This window comes from Aotus nancymaae, unplaced genomic scaffold (assembly GCF_030222135.1).
Source record: "Aotus nancymaae isolate 86718 unplaced genomic scaffold, 86718_ANA_hifiasm-v0.15.2.pri h1tg000036l, whole genome shotgun sequence".
Taxonomy (NCBI): Eukaryota; Metazoa; Chordata; class Mammalia; order Primates; family Aotidae; genus Aotus; species Aotus nancymaae.
The window spans coordinates 13,708,285-13,724,721 of NW_026988450.1; the positions used below are offsets into that span (position 1 = coordinate 13,708,285).

General features: G+C 40.7%; 1 protein-coding gene and 1 pseudogene across 1 annotated transcript in view; one reads left to right on the forward strand and one right to left on the reverse strand.

Moving 5' to 3' along the window:
* NKAIN3 (sodium/potassium transporting ATPase interacting 3) overlaps positions 1 to 16,437 on the forward strand; it is a 621,971-nt gene that overhangs the window by 542,761 nt on the left and 62,773 nt on the right. The gene's annotated exons all lie outside the window — the stretch shown is intronic.
* LOC105724870 (X-ray repair cross-complementing protein 6-like) lies at positions 2,264 to 4,090 on the reverse strand (annotated as a pseudogene).

Genomic DNA, 16,437 nt, shown 5'->3' on the forward strand with positions numbered 1-16,437 from the left:
AACCAGCCATGCATCTTAGAGATGAATCATACTTGATTGTGGTAGATAAGCTATTCGATGTGCTGCTGGATTCAGTTTGCCAGTATTTTGTTGAGGATTTTTGCATCAATGTTCATCCAAGAAATTGGCCTAAAATTTTGTTGTTGTTGTTGATGTTGGATCTCTGCCAGGTTTTGGTATCAGGATGATGCTGGCCTCAGAGTTTGAGTTAGGGAGGAGTCCCTCCTTTTCCATTTTTTGGAATAGTTTCAGTGGGAATGGTACCAGCTATTCTCTGCACCTTTGGTATAATTCAGATGTGAATCCATCTGGTCCTGGGCTTTTTTAATTTTTTAATTTTTATTTTTTTGGTTGGTAGGCTATTTAATACTGCCTCAGTTTCAGAACTCTCTATTGATCTATTCAGGGATTCAATTTCTTCCTGATTCAGTCTTGGGAAAGTGTACGTGCCAGGAATGTATCCATTTCTTCTAGATTTTCCAGTTTATGTGCATAGAAGTGTTTATAGTATTCTCCGACGGTTGTTTGAATGTCTGTAGGGTGAGTGGTAATATCATTTCTAATTGCATTTATTTGAATCTTCTCTATTTTCTTCTTCATTAGTCTAGCTAGCAGTCTCTCTATTTTATTAAATTTCTCCAAAAAAGCAGCTTCTGGATTCATTGATTTTTGAAGGGTTTTTTTGTGTCTCTGTCTCCTTCAATTCAGCTCTGATCTTGGTTATTTCTGCTAGCTGTCAGGTTTGTATGCTCTTGGTTCTCTAGTTCTTTTAACTGTGATGTTAGGTTGTTAACTTGAGATCTATCTAGCTTTCTGATGTGGGTATTTAGTGCCATAAATTTCCCTCTTAACACTGCTTTAGCTGCATCTCAGACATTCTGGTACGTTGTATCTTTGTTCTCAGTAGTTTCAAAGAACTTCTTGATTTCTGACATGAACTCACTATTTACCCAAAAGTCATTCAGGAGCAGGTTGTTCAATTTCAGTGTCATTGTATGGTTTTGTGTGAATTCCTTAATTTTGAGTTCTAATACTATATAGTCCAAGAGACTGTTGCTTAGGATTTCAGTTCTTTTGCATTTGCTGAAGAGTGTTTTACTTATGATTATGTGATCAATTTTAGCGTAAGTACCATGTGGTGATGAGAAGAATATATATTCTTTTGTTTGGGGTGGAGAGTTCCATAGTTATCTATCAGGTAAACTTGATCCAGAGCTGAGTTCAGACTCTGAATATCTTTGTTAATTTTCTTTCCCAGTGATCTGCCTAAATTGTCAGTGGGGTGTTAAAGTCTTCCACTCTTATTGTGTAGTAGTCTAAGTCTCTTCTAAAGTCTCTAAGAACTTGCTTTATAAATCTGTGTGCTCCTGTGTTGGGTGCATATATATTTAAGATAGCTCTTCTTGTTGGATTGAAATCTTTACCATTATGTAATGCCCTTTTTTGGGTCTTTTTGATCTTTGTTGGATTACAGTCTGTCTTATCAGAAACTTGGATTGCAACCCCTGCTTTCTTCTGTTCTCCACTTACTTGGTAAATTTTCCTCTGTCCCTTTATTTTGAGCCTCTGTGTGTCTTTGCATGTGAGATGGCTCTCTTGAAGAGAGCATACAGATGGATCTTGATTCTTTACCCAGACCACCATTCTGTGTCTTAATTGGGGCATGTAGTCCATTTACATTTAAAGTCAGCATTGTTATGTGTGAATTTCTCCTGTCATCATGATGCTAGCTGGTTATTTTGCAGACTTGTTTATGTGGTTGCTTCATAGTGTCACTAATCTGTGTACTTCAGTGTGTTTTTGTAATGGCTGGTAACGGTTTTTTCCTTTCCATATTTAGTGTTTCCTTCAGAAGCTCTTGTAAGGCAGAGCTTTAACACTCCACTGACATATTAGGAAAATCATTGAGACAGCATTTGCCTGGGTTAGCATTTGCCTGTCTGAAAAGGATCTTATTCCTCCTTCACTTATGAAGCTTAGTTTGGCTGGATATAAAATTTTGAGTTGGAAATTCTTTTCTTTTCTTTTTCGTTTTGTTTTAGTACCAACTTAGGGCTCTTTATTCTGGCGGTAAACTACGGAACAGCAAAGTGGGAGGGCTACACCATCGCCATGGCAACAGAAAACCTCAAAAACGTAAAGCCATACGACTTCTGTCAGGCAGACTCTTCCTAGCTCAGGAGAAACACATTTTAACTGGCTGAGAACAAAGCCAGGCAGCCTGGCCATAGTGTGGAAGGGAAGCTGGACATACAACCTCTGGTCAGTCCTGGAAGTGCTTGGTGAAGGTTTCCAGCAGCTCCTGCTTCTTCAGCCAACTCTTCAGCACATATGCCTGGCAGGCCTCTTTCAGCATGGGCACAGTGAACTTGCCTAGTGTGCCCTTGCTGATGTGGGTCTTCAGCTCCTCTTCTGAATACTCCACCTTGGCTTTTTGCTTCTGGAACCTTTATTATTGTGTTTTATCTTGATAACTTTCCCTTCAGGATTGTAATCTGGTGGGTAAACAAGCTCCTTAAACTCATCCACCAGGGACCTCAGTCTTTTATTCATTGCTTCAACCTTGGGCAATGTCAGGTTCACTGCTTGTTCAGCCTCCATCAAATCCAAAATCAAGGCCTCCAGGTTTTTGAAGTGCTGCTGCAGCACGAGATTCTCAAAGCTGTCACTTCTGTATGTGAAACGGAGCTTTGGAATAATAGCCTTCATCTTATCCACCTGCTCTGGAGTTGCCATGACTTTTTCAGTAAAGGGCATCTTCCTTTTAACATCAGCAAAGGGTAAAAAGGCCAGCTGGAAGCCTGAAGGAGTCACCTGAATTTTCTGTCATCCAACTCCTCTTCCTATGGCACCAAAGCCACAAAATATGAGGGGGGATGTTCCTGCAGGGTGCTTATCTGCACAATGCTCCAACCTCCTTCACCAAACACTTTATGAACAAAGCACCGAACAGGGTTGAGCTCCCAATCACCAGAGACTCCTCAGGGTACATGAACAGGGAGGGCCTCAGGTAATGGTGCGTCTTCAGCAATACCAAGGGCTTGAAACCAACGAGCATCAAACCTGGATTATCAAACCAGTTTAGTTCTTCTGTTTCCTCTTTCTCCAGTATAATCTGAGACTCCTATAAGATCTGAGACCTCTTGGTATCACTAGGCAGAAGCAAACTGCCTGTATTTGTATTAAATGTCTGAGTCTTGGTTTTTGCTGGTTCATTTGTTTCCTGACAGAGCTTTATTGGATGAGGCTTGAGAGCCTTCTGGACCAGATTATAAATGCCCCCAGAGATCACTATATCTTTGTTGAGCTTCAGCTTTAACCTGCTGAGTGCTCACTTCTTGGTCTCCTTGGCATGAACTTTCTGCAACAGGTCTTCTAGCTTGCTGGATTCCTCAAAGTGAATCCTGAGGTCTTCATCCTCTGCTATGCTGCTGATATATCTGTAGAACAAGGATATGTCAAAGCCCCCAGGTTTCTTCAGGTACATCAAGTCAAGGAAGATGCCTGTCTCTCAGAGATCACCGGCTTTGGTCCTGGCCTGGCTGGCTTTGGCACTGTCATTGCCATGGGGGTTGTCTTCATTGGTGAACAGGATGATCCTTTTATGACTCATCTTGAACTGGACATCACTAAAGAGGTTGGCACAGACCCACAGCACTTCACTGAGTGAGTAGTCAGATTTGTGGCCCATCAGGTCTTGGAAATGTTTTTGTCTCTGCTGCCCCTTAAACTGGTCAAGCTCTAAAATTTGTTTTGTACCTGGATTATCCTACTCCTGCCAGAGGTAAATATTTTTAAAATTCACTGATCTTTGCTTTCTCAGTATCATAGAACATCACTGTCAAGAGAGCTTGATCACTGCTTATAATCTTACTGATCTACACACTTCGGATACACTGAATGCTCATGTCAAAGGAGTCAACTTATCTTCACTCTGAGAATCAAACATAGCCCTAGAGGCATCAACCAAAAAAAAAATCAAACCATCTCTTCCTGAATATTTATAGTCTCCACTTGCTTCAAGATTCTCTTCTTGTTCTTCTGCTTCTTCATCTCCCATGGTTTTGTAATATGACTCCCACCCTGACATGTTGGCTACTGCTCACTTTGGTGCAGGGAAGCTACCAACTTGGACCAAAAATTCTTTTCTTTAACAATGTTGAATATTGGTCCCCAATCTCTTCTGGCTGTAGAGTTTCTGCTGAGAGGTTTACTGTTATTTTCATGGGCTTCCCTTTGTAGGTGACCTGGCCTTTCTCTTTGGCTGAACTTAACATTTTTTATTTCATTTCAACCTTAGAGAATCTGATGATTATGTGTCTTGGGGATGATCTTTTCATGGAGTATCTTACTGGAGTTCTCTTCATTTCCTGAATTTGAATGTTAGCCTGTCTTGCCAGGTTGAGTAAGTTCTCCTGAATGATATCCTGAAGTATGTTTTCCAAATTGGTTCCATTCTCCCCATCTTGCACTTACCCCAATCAGTCATAGATTTGGTCTCTACATAATCCCATAGTTCTTGGAGGGTTTTGTTCATTCCCTTATATTATTTTTTATCTATTCTTGTCTGCCAGTCTTATTTCAGGAAGACAGTCTTCAAGCTCTGAAATTCTTTCTTCTATTTGGTCTATTCTGCTATTAATACTTGTGATTGCACTGTAAAGTTCTTGTGTTTTTCAGTGCTATCATGTTCCTCTCTAAACTGGCTATTTGGCTGTCAAGTTCTGCATTGTTTTATTATGATTTTTAGATTCTTTGTATTGGGTTACAACATGCTCCTTTAGCTCAATGAAGTTCATTTTTATACACATTCTGAAGCCTACTCCTGTCATTTCAGCATCTCAGCCTCAGCCCAGTTTTAAGACCTTGCTGTAGAAGCATTGCAGTTATCTAGAAGAATGGGGGCACACTGGCTTTTTGAGTTTCCAACATTTTTTAGTTGATTCTTTCTCCTCTTTGTGGGCTTATCTACCTTTGATCTTTGAGGTTGCTAACCTTTAGATGGTGTTCTCACAGGGTTTTTTCTTATTCCTGTTGTTTTCTGTTTATTTTTTGTTTTAACAGTCTGACCACTGTTTCATAGGGCTGTTGTGGTTTGCTGGCAGTCTGCTCCATACCCTAGTTGCCTTAGTTTTTCCTGTATCTGGAGGTATTGTCAGTGAAGCCTGCAAAAGAGCAAAGACGGCAGCCTGCCCCTTCCTCTGAAAGCTCCATCCCAGGAGGGTACTGACTAGTCACCAGGCCAAACACACTTGTAAGAGGTGGCTGGGGACCTTGTTTGGGAGGTTTCACCCATTCAGGAGGAATGTGATCTAGGAACTGCTAAAAGCAGCAGTCTGGCTGCTTTTTGATAGAGCAGCTGTGCTGTGTTGTGGATCTCTTCAGCCTCTGATCAGTCTGGGCTCCCCAAGGCCCATGAGCTGGACTGGCTAAGATGCCTGAACAGCCAAGGTAGTAGCATGCCCCACCCACAAGGCATTCTATCCAAGGGAGAGATTAGAGCTCTGTCCATACAGTATATGCAGGTGGGGGTAGCTGGAGGTCCAGCTGGGAGGTCCTGTCCAGTGAGGAGGAATGGCTTGAGTTCCAGCTTACAGAAGCAATCTGGCTACATTCTAGCAAAGCAGCTATACTGCACTGGGGAAACTGTTCCTCATCCAGACCATTTGGATTCACCAAAGTCCACAGGCTGGAACAGCTGAGTCAACCAAACAGCAGATATGGCAGCCTGCCCCTACCCCCAGGGCTCCATTTCTTCTCAGGCAGGCTCCACCCTGTTGCTGGGGGCTAGCTGGAATTCCAAGCCAGTAGGTGTTGTCTTGTGAGGTACCCTGGAAGTGGGACCCACAGATCAATGCTGCTTGGCTCCTTGAATTCAGCCCCCTTCCTAGGGGTACGTAGGGACATCTTGCATTGCCTGGTTGCAGACAACTTTGTTGGGTATCCCAGGGCTGGAGTATGTAAAGCTCCTGGGTCTAGGTGCATGCCTGAGCAGCTTCTCTGCCAAAACTCCACACAATTTTGTGTGTCGGACTCAAGGCCCTGGTGGTGTGGGCTCATGAGGGGATCTCCTGATCTGCAGGTTGTAAAGATCCATGAGAGAAGTGTGGTTTCCCAGGGTCGCACAATCACTCACTGCTTCTCTTGGCTGGAAGTGGGGGTTCCCTTGGCTCTGTGTCACTCCAGGTGGGCCACCACCCCACCCTGCTTTTCTTCATTCTCCATGGGTCGAGTTGTTTCCCTGATCAATCCCAATGTGGGTAGCTGAATAATTCAGTTGAAGGTGTTGTATCCACTCACCTCTTTCCATCCTCTCTGTGAGTGTCACAGATGACAGCTGCTTTTAATCAGCCATCTTGGCCCTCTCAATAGAATTCATTTTTAACACCCACTTGATTCCCTCACTACCCACCCTGTGGTTTCCAGTTCATAACCAAGCCTTATCACTTGTTAATCTCCTAAGTAACCCAGATCTACTTGTTCTACTTCGACCACCACAACCTTAGGCTGAGCTGTCATCATCTCTTGTCTGGGCTCCTGCACCAGCCATCCTATCTATTCTTAGTAACCCAGGTGACTTTTTCTACACTCTTATTTTAAGTAAAAAAATACTTCTTGGAAGTAGCCTAATTTTATTCAAGCAAATTAAATAAATAACATTTTAACCCAAACCAAATAAATATATACATATATATTGTGTGTGTGTGCATGTGTGTGTGTGTGTGTGTGTGTGTGTATGCTTAAATTGCTTCAAAGATAATGGGCTTTTATTTGGCTATAGTTTCTTATATTCTTTATAGTAAATACTACAAGATTTACTCACTCTTCGCTACCAACCCCAGTACTAAATAAGCTATTTTGGGGTCTCACTCTACTAGATTTTCACGTATAGAGATAGTGTCTGTGTCTTAGGTAGTGGTCACAGATATTGCTTCCAATGTTGCTGATTTTAGTAGCATAAAGAAAATATAGCCCAGTAAATGGAAGGGCAAAGGAGAATGAAATTTTTAATAGCTTTGCTCTCTTAGTGCTTTGTCTATAAGAATCACTGTTGCACTTGACATTTGTTGCCATTTTGCTTTTTCATTTTGAATTGTGGAGCCAGACTGTGTCTCTATGTTGAGGGGAGGAGAAGGAGTGACCTCAGAAATGTCAGAATTATTACTAATGGTAGCATTTAAGCTTGGATAGGTGGGCAATAGTGCTTGATCAATCTGCTTAAATGCTGACTGTAGAGTAGGGACCTGAAACAATAATGAGAAGCTACATAAAATTTGGAAGAGGCCAAATATGTGATAGGAAAGATGTGGCTTCTTTCAAGTACAGGCCACATGATATGGTAGCAGCAGATGTCTTAAGGAATAAGGGCAGCGTCTGAGCAGACCCAAATGTAATCTCACCTCTGTCATTTCCTACTTATGACATCAGGCAGGGTCCACAATCCTTCTGAGCCATCACCTTTCTTCTGTGTAAAATGAAATCATACCACCCACTCAAGGGGCTGATGGAAAGATAAATGAGATTGTGTACACAAAATTCCAGGCAGCATAGTTCCCAGTTTGCTTTTTTCTCCCTTGGTTCCATTTTAACATTGCAGATAATTTGCGCTAACAGGTGATCAAGGACTAGGTCTAAGGCTCCTTCTAAGAGACTAGCCCAGCCCACAGGCCTTGAGGAGAGTTTGTAACTCACTGCAGAGAGCTTGCTCCCACTTACTCCTGCTAAACCAGTACCTGAAGAGGTCTGAACAGGCATTAGAGATAGTTGGTGGTACTTGTCCAGATGCAGTGCTGTCAGATGAATTTGTCTATATGCAGATTGGTCTGAGGCCAGCTTCTTGACCTTGGGTTGCAAGTGGTGACTAGGAGCATTTGTTCATGACAACTTGTGTTCTTGCACATGACTCACAACCAAGAATAAGATAGCCTCCAGACCATATAGTCTAGAAATGAATCTAGATGTTTCTACTCAGACTAATTTTTCTCTATGGAGACACTGGAGCTTTTCTGGGACTAAGCCACCTATCTGACCCATTTCAGGACAGGCAGAAGGCCTTATGCTGAATGCTTACTCAAGGCCTAAGACAGCCAAGGCAAGTAGATGTAACATGCTTGGCAACTAATCTACTGGTAGTGGCTGCCTAACTAGATGTTTGTAAAATTCCCAGTCCTCTTCTGGACTCAGCATAAATTGTGTGCCTTGATCAGTTATGATGTCTCCCACAGGTACTGAGGAAGGTTAAGGCACACATGACAGAATTGGAAACCTCATTATCTGAGAATCCTGAAAGTTCCACTTTAGTTCAATGAGGACACTGTCCATTATTCGAGAGCTGGCCTTAGCCACACATACACAGAGTATAGTGTCATGACTCAGTAACTCCTTGAGCTGGATAACAGTGCCATGAACTCAATATGCAAAGACAACCTGAATTTTGATCAATGCCCCAAGGGGTTCCAGACCCACTAATAATTTTGAATGTCACCAGGGATATATGTCCTGCATACTACCTAGTCCCTCACAAACTTGTGATTCTGGAGACTCAGGGACTTTCCTGGCATCCCTTGACATCACTGAAAGCCAAAGTCAGCCCTGTTGCTTTTATCATCACTTCCATCAGCCTCCCTCAGGTAGGCACAAACTGGAGTACAAAAGAAAACAAAATGTACTGTTCCTGACACAGAAATCCCAGGACTTTGAAATATTTAGACTTTTTAAGCCCAAAGCCCACCTGTCTTCTACCCTGCTGCCTAAGCTATTGATCTTCTGCCAGGTACATGTATTCATGATCAGTCAAAGATGTCATCCCTTGGAGAATTTAATGAAAGAAATCTACAGAAATGCTCCATCTGCCCATCTATTGTCTTTCCTCCTTGTCAACAGGAGAAGCAAGGATGCACATCTGTGCAAGAAGCAACAGGTGTTAAATAAAATCATTATGTAAAACCGCTACCTTCCCTTGGACTCCAGAATTGCAGTATTAGCACAGGTGAACTATAGTTTACACCAAACAAGGATTCCTGAGAACACACTATTGGCCAGAATCATGAAAAGTGTTAAAATATTCTTTTATTATGGCCACACTGAGCACATATTAGGGCTGCTCAGACTTTTCTGAATGACTCCGTTAGGCTATTACACAATCTGAATGTTGGGTGATATTGTTATTCTTCCTTTCCTGACATCAAAAACTATACAGTACCAGCCCCACCATGAAAACATCAACCTGATACCTGTGTCAGAGAAACTATGTGTTTGACTTTACCTTGGTAGAATCTTGGGACACAGAGGTCCATCTATGTCTTTGGAACAAATGGAGCTCTGTATTAGAAACACCCCCATTTCTTCATCTCACCCACCTGTCTCTAATTCTCTAATTTTTATGTTTTTCATCTAAGAACTCTTTTTCCTTTGTCTTTCAAATGAAATTTGACCATGAATTCATTTGTTGTTGTTGGGGTTTATTTTTTGTTTTCCAGGGCTGCCATAATGAAGTACTACAATTAGGTGGTCTAAACAACAGAACTGTATTGTCTTACAGTTCTGGAGGCCAGATGTCTGAGAGCAAGGTGTTGGAGGATTGATTCCTCTATAGGACTATGAGGGAGAATTTGTTCCATGGTTTTCTCCTAGTTTCTGTGGTTTGACAGCAATCTTTGGCTTTTCTTGGTTTGTGAAATTATCACCCTATCTCTGTCTTACAGTTTCCATGGTGTACTCTGTATGTGTGTGTCTGTCTCTGTGGCTAAATTGCTGCTTTTTCTAAGGATTCTAGACATATTGCATTGGGATCCTCCCTAATGCCCTCACTTTAATTTGGTGTTTTACAAAGACCGTCTTCATAAGCACCAGGGGTTAGGACTTCAGTATTTCTGGGGGAAATACACTTCAACCCATAACAAATCTCAATTATAAAACATAAAAATGACACTGCTTCCCTTAAAATGGGATGGGAGACCAAAAGCCTTCTCTCTATTAGAAATCTTTCTCTTTCATTCATCTCCCTTTCTCTCTCTTGACATTTCTCTAAAATGCTCTGAGCTGCATAAAACATACTTTACAAAATCACTGCTCCAACAAAACTGATAAGCAACAATAAAATATTTTAGCAGTTGTCAGAGGTCTAGTATCATTTAAGTTTTGCATTTACCAATTTAATATTAACTCCAATCTTAAGGAACCAGTCTTGTGACTTACTGCACTGCAGAGGGAAGCTCCTTTAAGGGAGCACAGGAAGGCTGTAAGGTCCCCAGGGTGCGGCTGGGGAGTGGAGGTTGTAAGGGAACTCTCTTTTTTTTATTGTACTTTAAGTTCTGGGGTACATGTGCAGAACGTGCAGGTTTGTTACACAGGTATACATGTGCTATGGTGGTTGGCTACATCCATCACCCCCTCATCTACATTACATATTTCTTCTAATGCTATCCCTCCCCCAGGTCCCCCACCCCCTAACAGGATCCTTTGTGTGATGTTCCCCTCCCTGTGTCCGTGTGTTCTCATTGTTCAACTCCCACTTATGAGTGAGAACATTCGTCGTTTTGTTTTCTGTTCTTGTGTTAGTTTGCTGAGAATGAGGGTTTCCAGCTTCATGCATGGAAAATGAACTCATCCTGCAAAGGACCTGAACTCATCCTTTTTTATGGCTGCATAGTATTCCACAGTGTATGTGTGCCACATTTTCTTTATCCAGTCTATCATTGGTGGGCATTTGGGTTGGTTCCAGGTCTTTGCTATTGTACACAGGGCCACAATGAACATACGTGTGCATGTTTCTTTATAATAGAACACTTCATAGTCCTTTGGGTATATACCCAGTAATGGGATTGCTGGGTCAAATGGAATTTCTATTTCTAGATTCTTTAGGAATTGCCACACTGTCTTCCATAATGGTTGAACTAATTTACACTCCTACCAACAGTGTAAGAGTGTTCCTATTTCTGCATATCCTCTCCAGCATCTGTTGTCTCCAGATTTTTTAATGATCACCATTCTAACTGGTGTAAGATGATATCAATGTGGTTTTGATTTGCATTTCTCTAGTGACCAGTGATGAAGAGCATTTTTTCATGTTTTTTGGCCTCATATATGTCTTCTTTTAAGAAGTGTCTGTTCATATCCTTTGCCCATTTTTGAATGGGTTTGTTTGCATTTTTCTTGTAAATCTGTTTTAGTTCTTTATAGATTCTGGATATCAGCCCTTTGTCTGATGGGTAGATTGCAAAAATTTTTTCCCATTCTGTTGATTGCCAGTTCACTCTAATGATTGTTTCTTTTGCTGTACAGAAGCTCTGAAGTTTAATTAGATCCCATTTGTCTATCTTGGCTTTTGTCACCATTGCTTTTGGTGTTTTAGTCATGAAGTCCTTGCCTATGCCTATGTCCTGGATGGTTTTGCCTACATTTTCTTCTAGAGTTTTTATGGTGTTAGGTTTTATGTTTAAATCTTTAATCCATCTGATGTTAATTTTACTGTAAGGTGACAGGAAGGGGTCCAGTTTCTACTTTCTGCACACTGCTAGCCAGTTTTCCCAACACCATTTATTAAACGTGGAGTCCTTTCCCCATTGCTTGATTTTGTCAGGTTTGTCAAAGGTCAGATGGTTGTAGATGTGTGGTGTTGCTTCTGAGGCCTCTGTTCTGTTCCATTGGTCTATGTGTCTGTTTTGGTACCAGTACCTTGCTGTTTTGATTACTGTAGCCTTGTAGTATAGTTTGAAGTCAGGTAGTGTGATGTCTCCAGCTTTGTTCTTTTTGCTTAGAATTGACTTGGCTGTGCGGGCTCTCTTTTGGTTCCATATGAAGTTTAAGGTGTTTTTTACAAGTTCTGTGAAGAAGGTCATTGGTAGCTTGATGGGGATAGCATTGAATCTATAAATTACTTTGGGTAATATGGCCATTTTCACAATATTGATTCTTCCTAACCATGAGCATGGAACGTTTTTCCATCTGTTTGTGTCCTGTCTTATTTCTTTGAGCAGTGGTTTGTAGTTCTCCTTGAAGAGGTCCTTTACATCCTTTGTTAGTTGTATTCCTAGGTATTTTATTCTCTTTGTAGCAACTGTGAATGGCAGTTCACTCTTGATTTGGCTCTCTCTTTGTCCGTTATTGGTATATAGGAATTCTTGTGATTTCTGCACATTGATTTTGTATCCTGAGACTTTCCTGAAAGTGCTTATCAGTTTGAGGAGATTTTGGGCTGAGATGATGGGGTCTTCTAAATATACAATCATGTCATCTGCAAATAGAGACAGTTTGACTTCCGCCTTTCATAGCTGAATACCCTTTGGTTCTTTTTCTTGCCTAATTGCTCTGGCTAGAACTTCCAATACTATATTGAATAGGAGTGATGAGAGAGGGCATCCTTGTCTAGTGCCTGATTTCAAAAGGAATGTTTCCAGATTTGCCCATTCAGTATAATATTGGCTGTCGGTTTGTCATAAATAGCTTTTATTATTTTATGATACATTCTGTCGATACCTAGTTTATTGAGAGTTTTTAGCATGAAGGGCTGTTGAATTTTGTCAAAGGCCATCTCTGCATCTTTGAGATAATCATGTGGTTTTTGTCTTTAGTTCTGTTTAGGTGATGGATTACATTTATGGACTTGCATATGTTGAACCAGCCTTGCATCCCTAGGATGAAGCCTACTTGATCATGATGAATAATCTTTTTGATGTGCTGTTGCATTCGATTTGTCAGTATTTTATTGAAGATTTTTGCACCTATGTTCATCATGGATTTTGGCCTGAAGTTTTCTTTCTTTGTTGAGTCTCTGCTGGGTTTTGGCATTAGGATGATGTTGGGCTCATAAAATAAGTTGGGGAGGATTCCCCTTTTTGTGTTGTTTGGTATAGTTTCAAAAGGAATGGAACCAGCTCCTCTTTGTATGTCTGGTAGGATTCAGCTGTAAACCCATCTGGACCTGGACTTTTTTGGTTGGTAGGCTATTTATTGCTGCCTCAACTTCAGCCCTTGTTATTGGTCTATTCAGGGTTTCCACTTCTTCCTGATTTAGTCTTGGTAGAGTGCAAGTGTCCAGGAATTTATCCATTTCTTCCAGATTTACTGGTTTGTGTGCATAGAGTTGTTTGTAGTAATCTCTGATGGTAGTTTGTATTTCTGTGGAATCAGTGGTGATGTCCCCTTTATTATTTTTTATTGCATCTATTGATTCTTCTCTCTTTTCTTTTTTATTAATCTGGCTAGCAGTCTATTTTGTTGATCTTTTCAAAAAACCAGCTCCTGGATTTATTGATTTTTTGAAGGGTTTTTTTGTGTCTCTATCTCCTTCAGTTTGGCTCTGATCTTAGTTGCTTCTTGTCTTCTTCTAGCTTTTGAGTTTTTTTTTTATCTTGCTCCTCTAGCTCTTTCAATTTTGATGATAGGGTGTCAATTTTAGATATTTCCTTGCTTCTCATGTGGGCATTTATTGCTCTAAATTTCCCTCTTGACACTGCTTTAAATGTATCCCAGAGATTCTGGTAAGTTGTGTCTTCATTCTGATTGGTTTTGAAGAACATTTTTATTTCTGCCTTCATTTCATTGTTTATCCAGTCCACACTCAGGAGCAAGTTGTTCAGTTTCCACATAGTTGTGCAGATTTGAGTGAGTTTCTTAATCCTGATATCTGATCTGATTGTGCTGTGGTCTGACAGACTGTTATGATTTCTGTTCTTTTACATTTGCTGAGGAGTGATTTGCTTCCAATTATGTGGTCAATTTTATAGTAAGTGCAGTGTGGTACTGAGAATAATGTATATTCTGTGGATTTGAGGTGGAGCATTCTGTATATGTCTATTAGGTCTGCTTGGTCCAGCTCTGCATTCAAGTCCTGGATGTCCTTGTTAATTTTCTATCTCCATTTCTCTAATATTGACAGTGGAGTGTTGAAGTCTCCCACTATTATTGTGTCGGAGTGTAAATCTCCTTTTAGGTCATGAAGAACTTGCTTTATCTATCTGGATGCTCCTGTGTTGAGTGCATATATATTTAGGATAGTTAGCTCTTCTTGTTGGATTGATCATTTTATCATTATGTAATGCCCTTCTTTATCTCTTTTGATCTTTATTGGTTTGAAGTCCATTTTGTCAGAGACTAGGACGGCAACCCCTACTCTTTTTTGTTCTCTATTTTCTTGGTAAGTCTTCTTTCATCTCTTTGAGTCTCTATGTGTCTTTGTACATGAGATGGATTTCCTGAATACAGCACACTGATAGGTCTTGACATTTTTATGCCAGTCTGTGTCTTTTGATTGGGGCATTTAGGCCATTTACATTCAATGTTAATATTGTTCTGTGTGAATTTGATCCTGCCATTTTGTTACTGGCTGGTTTTCTCACCCATTTGTTGACTCAGTTTCTTCATTGCATTTTTGGTCTTCGCCATTTGGTGTGATTTTGCAGTGGATGATACTTGTTCCTTTCCATGTTTAGTGTTTCTTTCAGGAGCTCTTGTAAGGTAGGTCTGGTGGTGGTGAAATCTCTCAGTAATTGCTTGTCTGTAAAGGATTTTATTTCCCCTTCACTTATGAATCTTAGTTTGACTGGATATGAGATTCTGGGTTGAAAGTTCTTTTCTTTAATGATGTTGAATATTGGCCCCCACTCTCTTCTGGTTTTATTCTTCTTTTTTTTTTTAATGGTTTCTGCCAAGAGATCTGCTGTGAGTCTTTATTGGCTTCCCTCTGTGGGTGACCTGTCCTTTCTCTCTGGCTGTGCTTAGCATTTTTTTCCTTCATTTCAACCCTGGTGAATCTGATGATTATGTGCCTTGGGGTTGCTCTTTTTGAGGAATATTTTTGTGGAGTTCTCTATATTTCTTGGATTTGAATGTTGGACTGCCTTGCTAGGCTTGGGAAGTTCTCCTAGATAATATCCTGGAGCATGTTTTCCAGCTTGGATTCATTCTCCCCATCACATTCAGGTAGACTGATCAAGCACAGATTAGGTCTTTTCACATAATCCCATTTATTACCCACCTTCTAAAGCCTGTTTCTGTCAATTCATCGCACTCTTTTTCAGTCATGCTGTGTTCCTGTGTTGATAAGGAGTGGTGATCCCTTGAAGGAGATGAGGCATTCTGGTCTTTGATGATTTCATCTTTTTTGTACTGGTTTTTTCCCATCTTTGTGGATTTACCTGGCTCTGATCTCAGGGACCTGCTTGATAAGGTCACTTGTCTGCCTGTTGAGGCGCTTCTCGTGCATGTGTCTTTATAATACAATGATTTATAATTCCTTGGGTATACACCCAGTAATGCGATTGCTGGGTCAAATGATATTTCTAGTTCTAGATCCTTGAGGAATTACCACACTGCCTTCCACAATGATTGACCTCATTTACACTCCCACCAACAATAAAAAAGTGTTCCTATTTCTCCATATCCTCTCCAGCATCTGTTGTTTCCTGACTTTTTAATGATTGCCATTCTAACTGGGGTGAGATGGTATCTCAATGTGGTTTTTATTTGCATTTCTCGAATGATCAGTGATAATGGTCATATGTTTGAAGGCTGTATACATATCTCCTTTTGAGAAGTGTTTGTTCATGTCCTTCACCCACTTTATAATGGGATTGTTTGGTTTTTTTTTTCTGTAAATTTGTTTAAGTTCTTTGTAGATTCAGAATATTAGCCCTTTGTCAGATGGGTAGACTACAAAAATTTTCTCACATTCTGTAGGTTGTCTGTTCACACTAATGATAGTTTCTTTTGCTGTGCAGAAGTTCTTTAATTAGATCCCATTTGTCTATTTTGGCTTTTGTTGCCATTGCTTTTGGTGTTTTAGTCATGAAGTCTTTGCCCATGCCTATGTGCTGAATGGTATTGCCTAGGTTTTCTTCTAGGTTGTTTATAGTTTTAGGTCTTATGTTTAAAACTTTAATCCATCTTGAGTTAATTTTTGTATAAGATGTAAGGAAGGGTTGTAAGGGAACTCTCTCTCTGAGGATCACTCTGCAGAGTCTGACTATATCACTGGAGAAAACAAGGTTTTATCCATCAAGCCCTCATTATCAACTCATAAAGTGTTGGTGTCACTTCCTGGGTGGAGCCAAACCTCCCTTGGACCATTAGCACAGACCAGCAGAACATCAATGACATGCACAGGTCAGCCAAGAACAGATTTATTTACTGGTCCTCTTCTTTCCTCAAGCTGCCAGATCCAGTACCTTCTCAATCACAGAGCCAGAAAGCCAGTTCCAAACTTTCTGCATTTTAATTCCTGAAGAACTCAACTATTCAATTGCCCGCTACATACATACATACACAGAATTTGTCCATCTTGAAACTCTGGCAAGACTGCAAAGTATATTGTTCACCTTGAAGCAGCAAAAAGCAGGTAGAGAACACCTGTTAGCCCCAGAAGAGCACCCATTATTAGGGAGCCCCCCACACTCCCAATGTCCCTCTCCTTCACAATCACATGCTATGTCTCCATTG